This window comes from Artemia sp. Qi Xiang Cuo, chromosome 9 (genome assembly GCF_049724085.1).
Source record: "Artemia sp. Qi Xiang Cuo chromosome 9, ASM4972408v1, whole genome shotgun sequence".
Classification (NCBI taxonomy): domain Eukaryota; kingdom Metazoa; phylum Arthropoda; class Branchiopoda; order Anostraca; family Artemiidae; genus Artemia; species Artemia sp. Qi Xiang Cuo.
This window is the reverse complement of record NC_142802.1, coordinates 55,191,098-55,206,172: the sequence shown is the minus strand read 5'-3', so window position 1 is coordinate 55,206,172 and position 15,075 is coordinate 55,191,098. Positions and strand designations below refer to the sequence as shown.

At 35.7% G+C, this 15,075-nt stretch overlaps 1 protein-coding gene across 1 annotated transcript in view; it reads left to right on the top strand.

Moving 5' to 3' along the window:
- Positions 1-250: 250 nt before the first annotated feature.
- The window catches only part of LOC148948827 (uncharacterized), an 88,188-nt gene continuing 73,363 nt past the window's right edge, over positions 251-15,075 (top strand). Inside the window, exon 1 of the mRNA XM_089094724.1 lies at positions 251-346. The gene's annotated coding sequence lies outside the window, so the exon portion shown is untranslated. The remainder of the gene's footprint in view (positions 347-15,075) is intronic.

Sequence of the window (15,075 nt, the reverse complement as noted above, 5' to 3'; positions counted from 1 at the left end):
AAGGCAGATTTTCTCAGGTTTAAGTTCTTCTTTGCTATCTTTGCTAGCAGCATTCTAGTGCTGCTACTTCAGAGTAGCAAATGTAAACTGTAGTAAGAATGTAAGAAAGCCTGAACACGCTCTGAAAGGGGTCACAGGTTTTGTGACGAATTTCACAGATTTTTTGGTATTTTTTTCACAGACTTTGAAAATTCGTAGTCGCAACACTGATCAAGGAAGAAGCTAAAAAGTTACTGGCTGAAGGCATTCCTTTTTAATTAAAATACTGGAGTATAGATAATGAACTATTCTTAAGCCTAGCATTTTACAGTTTCTGTTAATATGAACAGTGTCTAATAAACTTTCAGTAATCTCAATATATTGATTTATTAGTTAAAGGTTGTGGTCTGCTTCTTGCCTAATTTATCCTTGTTTGATCAGCATAGGCTAGGTAACCCTATTCCTTTTTAAGGATAAAATTACACCCCCTATATATACCAATTCAGGGTATATATTTGCACTGTAAGGGGTTGGAGTAAAGTTTATTTCTGATGCAAATGAGAGGTAAGTTTAAACTTTTCCCCTCCCCCCTAATGTGCAAATATATAGGCTACCCTGAATTGGTGAGCATATAAAGGTTGATAGGCTAATAAAGGAGATAATAAAGGTTGATAATAAAGGTGAGCATATCATTGGTGATAATAAAGGCATCAAGTGGTAGACTATGTTCACTTTATTTGTAGCCTAAGCCAATAATATCAACCAGAAAAAATCACCTAAAATTCTAGGCAAGAATTCTATAATACTTTGGTAAAATTCTACTTTAGCTACTTTTGGCCATCTTGGAAAGGGGGTAGGTTAGGAAAATGAAACTTTTAGGGATGGGTGTAGAGGCTAAAGTGTGTCCTGGGAAGGTATGTTGAAGTGCCAATCTCCACTCCTTCTCCCTCCAGAGGGTCCTGAAATTTTTCTTCCTGACAGGTCTATAGGCTAGGCAACATATTGAAATTTTGACAAACAACATTTCACCTTAATTTTCAGTTATCATTTCCTTTTTCTCTGGCTTTAGTTCTGAAAAATGTAATTCTTGTGATTTGAGTAGGCCTAGAATTTTAAGCAATAGACTATCAATGTTTTTTTTTTCAAAATTTATGGAATGTATTTGCATCTTTAAAACCTTATAAATTGGGATTGAGTAAAGCTGTTAAGCTGAAAAAAATTTTGTTGCACTTTGTTTAAGCAGAAGATCTATTTTGCAAGGTTTGACTTTTATAATGCACATATTTTTAAAGGTCAGGTCCCTCTAGAGGGAGAAGGAGTGGAGGTAGGTACTTCAAAATGTCTTCCTGGGATATACTTTATCAGGTAAATTTTTACGAAATCATATTATTGAGTTTCAAATAAAGTGAATATACCATTCAATGCCTTTTTTTATGCTGATTATGAATATAACAATCATTTCTATCAGAAATTAATTTGAACCCCCCCTATATATGTCAATTCAGGATATATATTTGCACATATGGGGATGGGGGTTAGGTTAGGGGGGCCTGACATTCATTTCCAATAGAAATGATTATTATATTCGTAATCAGCATAAAAAAGGCATCAAACGGTGTATTCACTTTATTCCTAATTCAATAATATGATTTGGTAAAAATTTACCCTTTATCCTGTAGACCCATCCCTGAAAGTTTCATTTTCTGAACCAAACCATTTCCAAGAGAAGTGGCTAAAGTAGAATTTTATCAATTCTTTTGCTGTCTTGGAAAGTGGTTAGGTTAGGAAAATGAGTAAATTTTTTGCAGTTCATATTATTGACTTACAAATTGCCTAAAGTTTAAACTTACCTCTCATTTACATCAGAAATAGAATTTAAACCCCCACCCTCCTAATGTGCAAATATATACCCTGAATTGGTATATATAGGGATGGGGATAAAATTCATTTCTGAACAAAATGATTAGCCTATTATATTTGGAAAGAGCATAAAAAAGGCATCAAGCAGTAGCCCTATGTTTACGTTATTTTTAACTCAATAATATGAACTGCAAAAAAATTACTAGAAAATGTAACTTTCAATAATGAACTCAGGCCAAAAACATAGGCTACTCTTGAATGGTATTTCTAAGCTTGGCTATGTTAACCCTCTCCTTATTTCTATATATTGGAACCTTAATTTTCAGTTTATTTTTCTCTAGTTTTAGTTTAGAAAATGCAATTTCTGTTATTTGAGTAAACTTTCAAGCCATATGGTTTATAACAAGGCCTAAATTTAGAAAATGTATTTGCTGATCTTTAAAAACCTCATAAATTAGGATTGAGCAAAGTCATGAAGCCGAAAATACTTTTCTTATACTTCATTAAAACAGAAAATCTATTTTCAAGATTTCACTTTTATAAAACAAAGATTTTTAAAGGTTAGTGCCCTCTAATTTCAATTCAATTTAACAATGGGGTTTACTAAAAAAATACACAAGTGAGAGTAATGAGAAAAGGAGCAGAGGTAGATACTTTACTAAATACCTTCCCAGGACACATTTTAGTCTGTATATTGTTGAGCCATCCCTAGAAATTTCATTTTCCTTACTTAACTACTTTCCAAGATAGCAAAAAGTAGCCTAGCTGGTCTAGAATTTTACCCCTTCCTGGAGTATGTTTTTGGCCCTGTATTTATTACAGAAAGTTTTATTTTCCTAACCTAACCACTTTCCAAGATAGGAAGAAGCAGCTTGTCTAGAATTTTATTCCTCACTTGATGCCCTTTCTTTTGCTCTTTCACAATTTAATTATATTGTTAAGGGTAAATTCCATTTTGAACTGTTAATAGGGTCCCAAAAGGTAAAACAGTCCACAGTTATCTTCTTCTTCTTAAAATGCCAAGCCTTCTGGAGTCCACTTTGGTCTTCTTTTGGCTTCACAACAATTTTCAATCTACAGGGGGTGATGGTTCAGGAATAAGTCTTGCTACCATCTATGTGAACTATTTGCAGATATTGTTATGTCTTAAGAAATCAAAAATACTTTTGTAGAGATGTCTTTCAGTGTGAGCTGGTAGGTTTGAGAGCAGCAACACATTCATGTCAGGCTTGAGCTTTGCCTTACCGAAGATTCTCCTAATGTTCATTACTTCTTGCTGGATGCACTGACATCCAAAAATCAGGTGGTTCAAGGATTCTGGAAAGGAGATGCAAAATCTGCAATATGGGTTGGTTTGTTTATGCCAAATAAACTCCTCTTTCCTCAGGATCAAAGAGTTGGTTTTGATTCTATAATAAAGAATGTTATCTGCCCATGATGAAAATAAGGATGGAATGGGCATTTTTGGTTTTGAAGGAACTCTTCTTCTGAGTATGTCTCTGAAGGTCTGGGCCTTCAAATTGGGGTTATTTGGATTATTCAAGGAGCTACTAGCTAGCTGGTCTGCTACCTCATTATATTTGATGCCTTGGTGTCTGGGGATATGCTGAAACTTGACTTCAATAAGGCTATTTTGGAGACTGATTAATTGATCTTGGATTGTCCTCAGGTCTGTATCCTTAGCACTCCAATGGATATCATCAATGAGCTGAAGGGCACATTTGGAGTCTGAGAGCAATACTACTCTTTTGGAAGCTGGTGGGTTAATATTGATGTCCTTTAAAGCCTCTTTCATTGCCAATCGCTCTGCAGTGAGGATGGAAGTATTGTCTGGAAGTTTGGTTTTTATATTCAGTGTATAACTTGGGATAACAGATGTAGAGCCACATTTGCTGCCTTTAACCAAGCCATCAGTGTAAATTTGGAAAGAATCTGGATACAAAGTGGTTGTTTTCTCATGAAAAAGTGCCTGTATTTGGATTGGCAGGTATTTTGTCTTTTGCAAGGGTATCAACTCTAGTGAAACACTTGGAGGTGACATTTGCCATCCTGGGGGGACAAGAAAATGACTGAAACAGGGTGAGTCAAGTTTCCAAGATGGGACAAGGTTGTTAAATGTTTTCTATGACCTTATAGATGTCTAACTGTGGGAGATACCATCTTTGGCAAAAGTGAACTTCAAAATATCATGCTCATACCCTATAGCTTGTATCTTGCTGTAATATTTGATGATCAGCACATTCCATCTTTCTAAAATAGAGGGCAGGCCACTTAAGTGTTTCACTTTGTTAGAGGAGCACTTAGCATGAAGCCCTTGGGCAATTTTGCTAGCCATATTTTGGATTGTTTCTAATTTGGCAAGATTAGTCTTACTACATTGTCCAAATGCTTCAATGGCATATTGAATCTTTGAACAAATAAACCTCTTGTAAAAATCAAAGAGTATTTTTTGGGAACTAACCCACTTTGACCCTGCCAGGCACTTAAGAATGAGTAACCTTTGCATACATGATTTTTTTACACAGTTGACTTGTTTTGCCAAGTAAGTTGTGGATCCAGGTATGCTTCTAGAAATTTAGGGGCTATGGCATATTCTATTTCCACATTGTTGACATATAATTTTGGTGGTATGACAGACTTTTTGTTGTGGAATATGATTGCATTTGTCTTAGACTTGGAGATAGGTAGGGAAAATGCAGCAGAAAAAGTTGCTAATTCATATAATGCTAAGTTAATACTATTGGCAATAAAGTTTACATCTCTACCTGCTGACCAAAGAACTAAGTCATCTACAAATTCAAGAGAGAACATTGATTTTAGCAATTTGAAAATTGCAACTCTTATTGCAGTAATCTTTTTTATTTCACAGGGGGTATTAGGAGGAATTTTAAGGTAAATTCCTAAGTTTTGAGAGGGAGGATCTTGGGCGGGGAGAGGGGAAATACTTTCGATTGGGGAGATTTTTTTCCTTTTTTAGAGCTTCTAGAAAGGACCTCTTGAAACCCATTATCATAATTTATAGTGACATTAGCCCCATACACTGATCATTGTCCTATTCTCAGAATTGGAGCTATCATGTGAACTTTGTGATAAAGAGCTTGACCAGCCAAGATGGGTATCAATTTCACTGGTATTTGGGGTGGGATCTGGGGGGACTTTTTTTTGGAGGAGTTCTATGCATTGCCTATTGGAATAAGCTTTAAACTAAAACAAGGAAGGATAATACTATGATAACAGACTGTATGCAAGTCACTGTGGGGAAAACTTCACCATCCACAAAAGAAACACCACAGTATGGCCCCGAGGAGGATTTTGAGCACGATTGGTTCGGTACAACTACTGATAAATTGAGATAATAATTCACAAGAAATATATTTGTAAATTTCTTAAAATGTTGCTGCTGTTGAATGCTGTTCATGCAATCCCCAAATATATGCTTATTCATTCTAAACTGTAATGCAGTTCAGGCCATGAATATACATCAACTACAGAAAACAAAAATCATTGCAGAATTGGCAAAAATCTACATCCCTGATGATATGATCATTCAAGCAAAAAAAGATCTTGCTTTACTATTAACAAAGCTGAACATTGATACACTGCGGGCAGTGTAAAGGGGCGTTATGCACTAATGCTGCAGCAAGACAAGATGAGGACAATAACAAAGACAAGCAGGAAGAAGAATTAGCTTTAGGTTGTGCTTTAAAATCAAAATGTTCTTGTGATTAATTTACCTGAGTTCTAAACGTTTTTTTTTTATAACTGATTGATCTGAAGTTTTGATCTCGATTAAAGAAGTGGTTTTTCAAGACATTATACTTAGCAACTCATATATTACAGGCTCCTTAGAGGTGGAAATGAGGTATATAGTAAAAAAAAACTGCTTTTTAACCTCATCTTTGGCAATATGGTACTTTATTTGATATAAAATGATCCTTCAGCCGCAGGAATCTGGCAAATAATGATCTGCGTACTTTACCCCCCCTTATTCGTGAATGTGAAAATTGATACTGGGGTACGGAAAACTTGATTTCTGACGTCGGATTCGGATTCTTCCTGCTTGATTTGATAGAAAACGACCACTTAAACCCAAAAATACATCCTAATAGAAATTCCGATTCCCCCCTTCATTTTACCCCTTCAAGGGAGATTTCGGATAGTTGTGCAGGGGGGATTCGGGGGGATTTTTTTTTTGTGTGATTAAGATGATTTTTCTGAACATTTTGGTGTAAAAAAAATTCTGTTGCAATTTCCCCGAGGTCAAACTGTATTTTTCCTCTACTAAATTGACAAAATAGGGAATTTAAAACTTAATTCAAATTAAACACTGAAATTTAAGGCCAGAATTAAAAATTTAATAATATATAGTGCTTTACTTTACTAAGTGTTGCTTCTTTTCCTTTTAACACCTGGGAACAAACTGTTCTTAAAGAATGACATGCTAAGTTTTCTGAAAATTGGCTATGTAAAAAAAAGAAGAAAAACTAATATTAAATCCTATACACTAAAGTAAAACTTTGATCATTGACCCACACTTTGAAACTTTGACCCACCATGTTCAAGTACACCCACAACTGCAGTACCTTAATTGCTGAGATGGGAAGGAGAATAAATAAGCTCTTTCATTCTCAAAGGAGTTGGTTGAAATGTTTAATTTTAAAACTTTTATTATATCACCCGTAAGTGAGAGGATTTGATCTTGAAGCAATGAGAAACAATAGCTTCAGCAGCATAGATAGTGAGGGGTTGAGGGGTAGGGTAGTCCAAAGAGTGGAATGCAGGGTACAAGAACAGGAAATTCAGACATGAAGTAAGACATAAACTTCAGATTCCATCAAGGTTTCATAAATTAGCCATGGATATATGATGCAAGTACATTTGTCTAATTCATACTTTAGAGCTTAATTTAAATTAAATTTTAAATTCCTTTTTTGTTGGATTAGTTCAAATGTCAAACATTTTAAGGTCTTGCTATTGATCATTTGAGTTAAAAGAATGTTTTTGAGAAGTTAAAATTGATATCTTGTCCTTATTTTGTCTGATGTTCAGTCATAGTAATGAAGCTAAAAAGGAATTGTGAACTGAATAATGATAAAAACTGATACCGATTTAGTTTTCAAAACTTTTTAAGAGTAGCCAAATTTTTTTTTTTAAATAGAACAAATGCTGATAAATTGACAGCACATGACTGATTGCTGCCAAAAAGATTTCAGCACTGCTGGCAGCATGCTGCTGCCAGCATAATTGTGTCTGCTGCCTCTGAATTTTATTTCAGCGCAGCTTCAGGGTCTACTATTAATATTTCAAAGTCATTTATTCTGCCCACACAAATTTAATGATATGGAATCTGATAAACTTATCAACTTATACATCTATGAATTCTGCCACTTTTTTCTTAGATGTGGGTTTTTACAGAGCAAATAAGAGAAATTACAAATTATATTCATTCAGCAGTTTTTTTTTTGTAAAGTTTTTTTAGTACTTTAAGAAAGCTCCTTATTCCAATCAAATGACACTTGTGTTTCAGGAGTAATTCTTAAAGGATTGGGACAAAAAGTAAAATTTTAGTATAAAGAATGAGAAATTGAGGAGAGAGGGAAGCATATCTCATATTTGGAATAATTTCTGCTTGTTTTAATTTTTGATGTTGCTAGTTACTTTTAGTTGACAACAATTATTTTTTATTTATTTTCTGATGGTTTTTCAAATAATTCTGAGAACCCCCCCCTCCATAAAAAAACTCCAAGGGGATTTCCTCCTGCATAAAATTTCCTGGACAATTGCATTCTTGCTGTAAATTGCCTCTTATATCCTGCAGACAATTTCATCTAGAAAATTTTCCTTGGCCTACTTTTATTTGAAATCAATTTTATTTGATGATCAGCACATTCCATCTTTCTAAAATAGACGGCAGGCCACTAAAGTGTTTCACTTTGTTAGAGGAGCACTGAGCATGAAGCCCTAGGGCAATTTCGCTAGCCGTATTTTGGATTGTTTCTAATTTGGCAAGATTAGTGTTACTACATTCTCCATATACTTCAATGACATACTCAATCTTTGAACAAATAAACCTCTTGTAAAAACTAAAGAGTATTTCTTGGGAATTAGCCTACTTTGACCCTGCCAGTCGCTTAAGGATGAGTAACCTGTGCTTACATGAATTTTTTTACACAGTTGACTTGTTTTGCCAAGTAAGTCGTGGATCCAGGTATGCTTCTAGAAATTTAGGGGTTATGGCATATTCTATTTCCACATTGTTGACAAATAATTTTGGTGGTATGACAGACTTTTTGTTGTGGAATATGATTGCATTTGTCTTAGACTTGGAGATAGGTAGGGAAAATGCAGCAGAAAAAGTTGCTAATTCATATAATGCTAAGTTAATACTATTGGCAATAAAGTTTACATCTCTACCTGCTGACCAAAGAACTAAGTCATCTGCAAATTCAAGCTTGGACATTGAATCACTGCTAAACTGAAGCTCACTTAAAACTAATAAAAGAAGGGGGCTGAGTATGGACCCTCGAGGGAGTCCAACATGTAGTGCTGAAATACTGGATAGCTCATTTTGCACCCGGACTTTGTAGCTTCTATCAGGTAGATAATTGAAGTGGAACTTAATGACTCCATCCAGGAAATCCATCCCTTTTAGAACTCGACAAATGTGATGCTTGCAAACATGGTCAAAAGCTGATTCAAAGTCAACTGAGACTGCTATCATGATCTCACTGCTATCTATGGCATTTCTTGCAGCTGCTTCAAGCTGGATTACATTGTCTACAGTATTACGCCCCTTACAAGGAATTAGGTTGAATTCTATTAATTTCCACAAACCATTCTAACTTCCTATGTAGCATCTTTTCAAAAAGTTTTCCAAGCACTGGTAGTAGTGAGATAGGCCTGTAGGAATTGATTAAATCTGGAGGTTTGCCTTGTTTTTGAATTGCTATTATGATGGCCTGTTTCCATATCCTTGGGAATATTTTTGTGGTCCATGAGTAGTTATATACATGAAGCAAGGCATCATGAAAAATTTCTCCTACATTTATGATCCATTGGATACTTATTTTGTCTTCTCCTGGTGCTGAAGAGGAATTAGACAACCTTATAGCCTCCTTTAACTTGGATTTGGTAAACATTCATACAAGTTCCTGCTTAAAATTTGTCTTCTCCTGCAACTTTCACACTCTAGGCCTTCCTCTATGCACTGTGAGGACCTCTTTCTTGAAATTAATAGCAAATGTTTCAGTAATGTCTTTGTTGGTCTTTAAAGTGGTTTCTGTTGTTGTAAGACAGGGAATCTTTGAATTGTAAGTTTTATTGTTGCCAGCCATTCAATTTATGAATGAATGAATTTTACTTGCAGGAACATTATGGTAAATTTTGGATGAAAAGTCATTCCAGGCTTAGCACTTGGCCTTCAAAACTGTTTTCTTCACTAAAGCTTCAGCCTTCCTAAGAGCAACGAAAGTTTCTTGGCTTGGATGCCTCTGGAAATTCTTTCTTGCTTTCTTTTTACTTAGAACTGCATTTCTGCAGTCTTGACTCCATCAGATTTTGTTAGACTTCTTTAACAAAGAATTAGGCATTTGGTTAGAGAATTTCATGATTGAGGTTTCTGCTGCTGTTAAGAGAGTGTCACTTAGTTGTCTGGCTTTAATTTCAATATCTTCTTCTAGCCTGATAGTTGAGTAATCAGTACTATCTAATATGTTTTGAAGAGGGTCCAGTTTGCTGTTTTTAGATTGAATCTCATTGTTGGTGGAACAGGAGTGTATTTTGATGCATAAATTTCAATAAGGGTTGCAGTATGGTTGGTCTGAAGATCTGGGACAAAAGAAATCTGGATTTGAGACTCAAGCCATGTTGGACCAATCTGCAAATCAATTGTTGATGAGGTATTATTCCTGATATTGTAGTGGGTGGGGAGGCCATGGGAAGTTAGAACTGTGAAATTGTTAGAGGTGAGGATAAATTCTTCTATGTTCTTGCCCGCAATGTTGGAGTGTACGCAATTTTCCCATAAAGGACTATGAGCATTTAAGTCTCCAAAATTGACAGTGTTTTTATCTCTTGTTTCTTCTTCAAGCATGGTTTTAATATCATTGCTTTCATTGGGATTGTAAAAGGATGAGACTTTTAAGGGATGTCTATCTTGGAGATTTAAATTCATGCTGACCACATCAATGTCATTCTGGTACTCTCTCAGGGCTATTGCCGAATGTGGTATATCCTTTTTTATGAGGATTGCCACTCCCCCTCCTTCCCTTCTGGTTGATCTATCCTTTCTATAAAGATGGAATCCAGGTATAACTACTTGCTTCATACTGTGTAAATTTGTTTCCTTGAGGAAAATTTGTTTCCTGGAGATGAATATTATGACTAATAATGTATTTGATTAGTTCATTTAGTTTTAAACTATTTAGAGGCACAATGTTCCATTGCAAAATCTTGAAACTATTCATGACTGGTAAATATATCCTCCATGTTTTCTTCTGAAGACATAAATTCTGAGTTATCATTACTTGTCACTGAAGGAGCATTGTCCCTCTGTAGTTTGTTTGTCTTTTTGGAAGTCTCTTCCTTAAGACCAGAGGAATGATGACTTGAGAGGGCCTTGGTTCTTTGTCCTGTCTGGACTTGTTTTACTACTTCTTGAGAACCAGGAGGAAAGGCCACTTCCTTCCTAAGTTTCTCAAATTCAGTGTTAGCTTGTCTCCAAACTTCTTGGCCTAAAAGTGTAGTAATTGCTTTCCTTGTTAGAATAGCCTTGACTTGCTCTGATTGTCCAGAGGTCAAGATGAGGTGATTTAGAGTTAAAAATGTGCCCAGCTTTTGGAATTCAGAACTGTTCATCTGATCAGTAGCTTCAAGTGTTGGAACTGTGTTTTGATTTTGCCAGGTCTTACTTTTGGCTAACTGGGTTATTCCTGGAACATCTGCGCTATTGTTATTACCCTTGAGGGTGTTTGAATAAGAAGTGCTTGCATAATGATAAGCTTGGATGTTGGGGTTTTCTGCACCTCCTCAATTTGGGTGGGGACAGCACTTGGTTTTGGAGTCTTAGGTATTTTTGCTGCAATGATTGAGAAAGGAATGTTTTGCTCAGTTGAGATTCTGATAATGTCTGCTCATTGATGGTGGGTGGGGCATAGATCTTTTTGAAATGCACTGTGCCCTATGGTCTTACAGTTTTTGCAGTATGGCTCAGGAGCAGGACAGGATATTGAGTTATTGTTGTCTTTTCCACATTTGGAGCTGGAAGGATTTGTTTGCTGGCAATTGTTGTTAGTGGGGCCATGCACATGACATTTGATACAGTATAAAGGCTTGGCCTTGTAGGGCTTAAAAGGGATTTTTTGCCCATAAAGATATACATCATGCTTGAGCTCAGTTTTGATTGCAACCAAGGTTGACTTACTCAGCGTCAGGCTTTCTCCATTTCTTTTGTTAAGCCTAGTCATATTTGTGATGTTAAGAGTTCTTCCTGAAGATTCTAATAGCTCAGATTTGATTTCTTGTGTTTCCAAAGAAAGATCAATCCCATAAAATACGTACTGGAATTTCTTTTCTCTGATGAGTTTTGTGGCTTCAATTCCTGTTAGTTAGCTGAATAAACTAGAGTTTTGAATTACTTTATCAGCTCCTACAGCATCTTGGAAATAAAGTTCTGTTGTGCCTGATTTTTGGACATTAAGCTCAAAGTTAACTCTGGCTACTTTAATGATGTTCTTCCTACGTAATGAGTAAGGAATGACGTTAAAACCTAAAACAAACAGAAATTATTCCGCATATGAAAGGGGCTGTCCCCTCCTCAACGCCTCACTCTTTACGCTAAAGTTTTTTATTGTTTAAAAAACAGAGTTGTGAGAAAGTCAAACTTTAGGGTAAATAGCAAGGCGTTGAGGAGGGGACAGCCCCTTTCATATGCGGAATAATTTCTGTTTGTTTTAGGTTTTAACGTCATTCCTTACTTTCTGTTAAAAAAAAACTTGTTTTTTTTATTTAATTTTTGAATTTTTTTGAATTAATACAGGTTTTGATTTTGGCTCACCGTACATGAATAGTTAAAACAAAATTTGCATATTAATTTCACTTTTATTTGGTTAAATGGCTTTCTCAAAACTTGTTTAATTTTATTTACAAATGTTTCTATTAGTAATAAATATACGTAACTTATGAATTAACTTATGTAACGAACTTCTATATTCATAGATTTTTAATACGTATATTAGGGGGTTCGCCCCCTAATCAATACCTTTCTCTTTAAGCTAAAGTTCGAATTTTTTTCCAATTCTTTAAAAATGACCCCTTAATCACAAAGTTCGTTAATTAGAATAAATAGCTCTTATGAAAGTGCTAAAAAATCTTTGGCTTAAAGAGCGAGGTATTGACTAAGGGTTGAACCCAATCATATACGTAATAATTTCTGTTCGTTTCAAGTTTTGATGTTGCTCCTTATTTTCAGTTGAAAAACTTGTTGTTTTAATTTAATTTCTGATCTTTTTTTTAATAATGCTGGGAAATCTGGCGCCCCCTGCATCACAATGTCCCTTGCCCCATGAAAACTTCCTCCATGGAAAGATCCTCCCATATAACCCCCAAACCCCGCCCCCACCTACCAGAAAAAATCCCCCCTAAAAATGTCTGTATACTTCCCAATACCCAATACTATATGTTAACTTTGGGTAAAGTTCATAACTTTCAGCCCTCCCCCCGGAGACTTTGGGGGATTAAGTCATCCTAAAAGTCATAGCTATTATATTTTTGACCATCCTGAACAAAATGGTTATCTCAAAATTTTGATAGGGTGACTTTGGGAAAAAATGAGCATGGGAGGGGGCCTAGTTGCCCTCTATTTTTTTGTCACTTAAAAAGGACACTAGAACTTTTAATTTCCGTTCCAATGAGCCCTCCCACGATATTCTACGACCACTGGGTCGATACGATCACCCCTGGGGAAAAAAAACAAAAAAAACAAATAAACACGCATCCATGATCTTTCTTCTGGCAAAAAATGCAAAATTCCACATTTTTGTAGATAGGTGCTTGAAACCTCTACAGTAGGGTTTTCTTATACGCTGAATATGATGGTGTGATTTTCATTAAGGTTCTATAAATTTTAGGGGGTCTTTCTCCCTTTTTTCTAAAATCAGCCAAATTTTCTCCGTCGCGGAACTTTTGATGCGTAAGACTAAACTTGATGAAACTTATATATTTGAAATCAGCATTAAAATCTGATTCTTTTGATGTATCTATTTGTATCAAAATTCCGTTTTTTAGAGTTTTGGTTACCACTGAGCCAAATCGCTCCTTACTTACAGTTTGTTACCACAAACTGTTTGATTCCAAATATACAAAATACATGAACTTTATATGTTGCCCATCAAAAGTTATGAGCCGGAAAAAATTTGTATGTTTTTAGAAAAGGGGGGAAACACCCTAAAAAGTCAAGAAATCTTAGTAAAAATTACACCATCAGATTCAGCATTGAATCTGATGGTGTAATTTTTACTAAGATTTCTTGACTTTTTGAGCCACAAAACTCATCAGAGAAAAGAAATTCCAATACGTATTTTATAGGATTGATCTTTCTTTGGAAACACAAGAAATCAAATCTGAGCTATTAGACTCATCAGGAAGAATCCTTACCATCACAAGTATGACTAGGCTTAACAAAAGAAATGGAGAAAGCCTGACGCCAAGTAAGTCAATCTTGGTTGCAATGAAAACTGAGCTCAAGCACGATGTATATCTTTATGGGCAAAAAATCCCTTTCAAGCCCTACAAGGCCAAGCCTTCATACTGTATCAAATGTCATGTGCATGGCCACACTAACAACAATTGCCAGCAAACAAATCCTTCCAGCTCCAAATGTGGAAAAGACAACAATAACTCAATATCCTGTCCTGCTCCTGAGCCATACTGCAAAAACTGTAAGACCATAGGGCACAGTGCATTTCAAAAAGATCTATGCCCCACCCACCATCAATGAGCATACATTATCAGAATCTCAACTGAGCAAAACATTCCTTTCTCAATCATTGCAGCAAAAATACCTAAGACTCCAAAACCAAGTGCTGTCCCCACCCAAATTGAGGAGGTGCAGAAAACCCCAACATCCAAGCTTATCATTATGCAAGCACTTCTTATTCAAACACCCTCAAGGGTAATAACAATAGCGCAGATGTTCCAGGAATAACCCAGTTAGCCAAAAGTAAGACCTGGCAAAATCAAAACACAGTTCCAACACTTGAAGCTACTGATCAGATGAACAGTTCTGAATTCCATAAGCTGGGCACATTTTTGACTCTAAATCACCTCATCTTGACCTCTGGACAATCAGAGCAAGTCAAAGCTATTCTAACAAGGAAAGCAATTACTACACTTTTAGGCCAAGAAGTTTGGAGACAAGCTAACACTGAATTTGAGAAACTTAGGAAGGAAGTGGCCTTTCCTCCTGGTTCTCAAGAAGTAGTAAAACAAGTCCAGACAGGACAAAGAACCAAGGCCCTCTCAAGTCATCATTCCTCTGGTCTTAAGGAAGAGACTTCCAAAAAGACAAACAAACTACAGAGGGACAATGTGACAGTGACAGTGACAAGTAATGATAACTCAGAATTTATGTCTTCAGAAGAAAACATGGAGGATATATTTACCAGTCATGAATAGTTTCAAGATTTTGCAATGGAACATTGTGCCTCTAAATAGTTTAAAACTAAATGAACTAATCAAATACATTATTAGTCATAATATTCATCTCCAGGAAACAAATTTTCCTCAAGGAAACAAATTTACACAGTATGAGGCAAGTAGTTATACCTGGATTCCATCTTTATAGAAAGGATAGATCAACCAGAAGGGAAGGAGGGGGAGTGGCAATCCTCATAAAAAAGGATATACCACATTCGGCAATAGCCCTGAGAGAGTACCAGAATGACATTGATGTGGTCAGCATGAATTTAAATCTCCAAGATAGACATCCCTTAAAAGTCTCATCCTTTTACAATCCCAATGGCAGCAATGATATTAAAACCATGCTTGAAGAAGAAACAAGAGATAAAAACACTGTCAATTTTGGAGACTTAAATGCTCATAGTCCTTTATGGGAAAATTGCGTACACTCCAACATTGCGGGCAAGAACATAGAAGAATTTATTCTCACCTCTGACAATTTTAAAGTTCTAACTTCCCATGGCCTCCCCACCCACTACAATATCAGGAATAATACCTCAT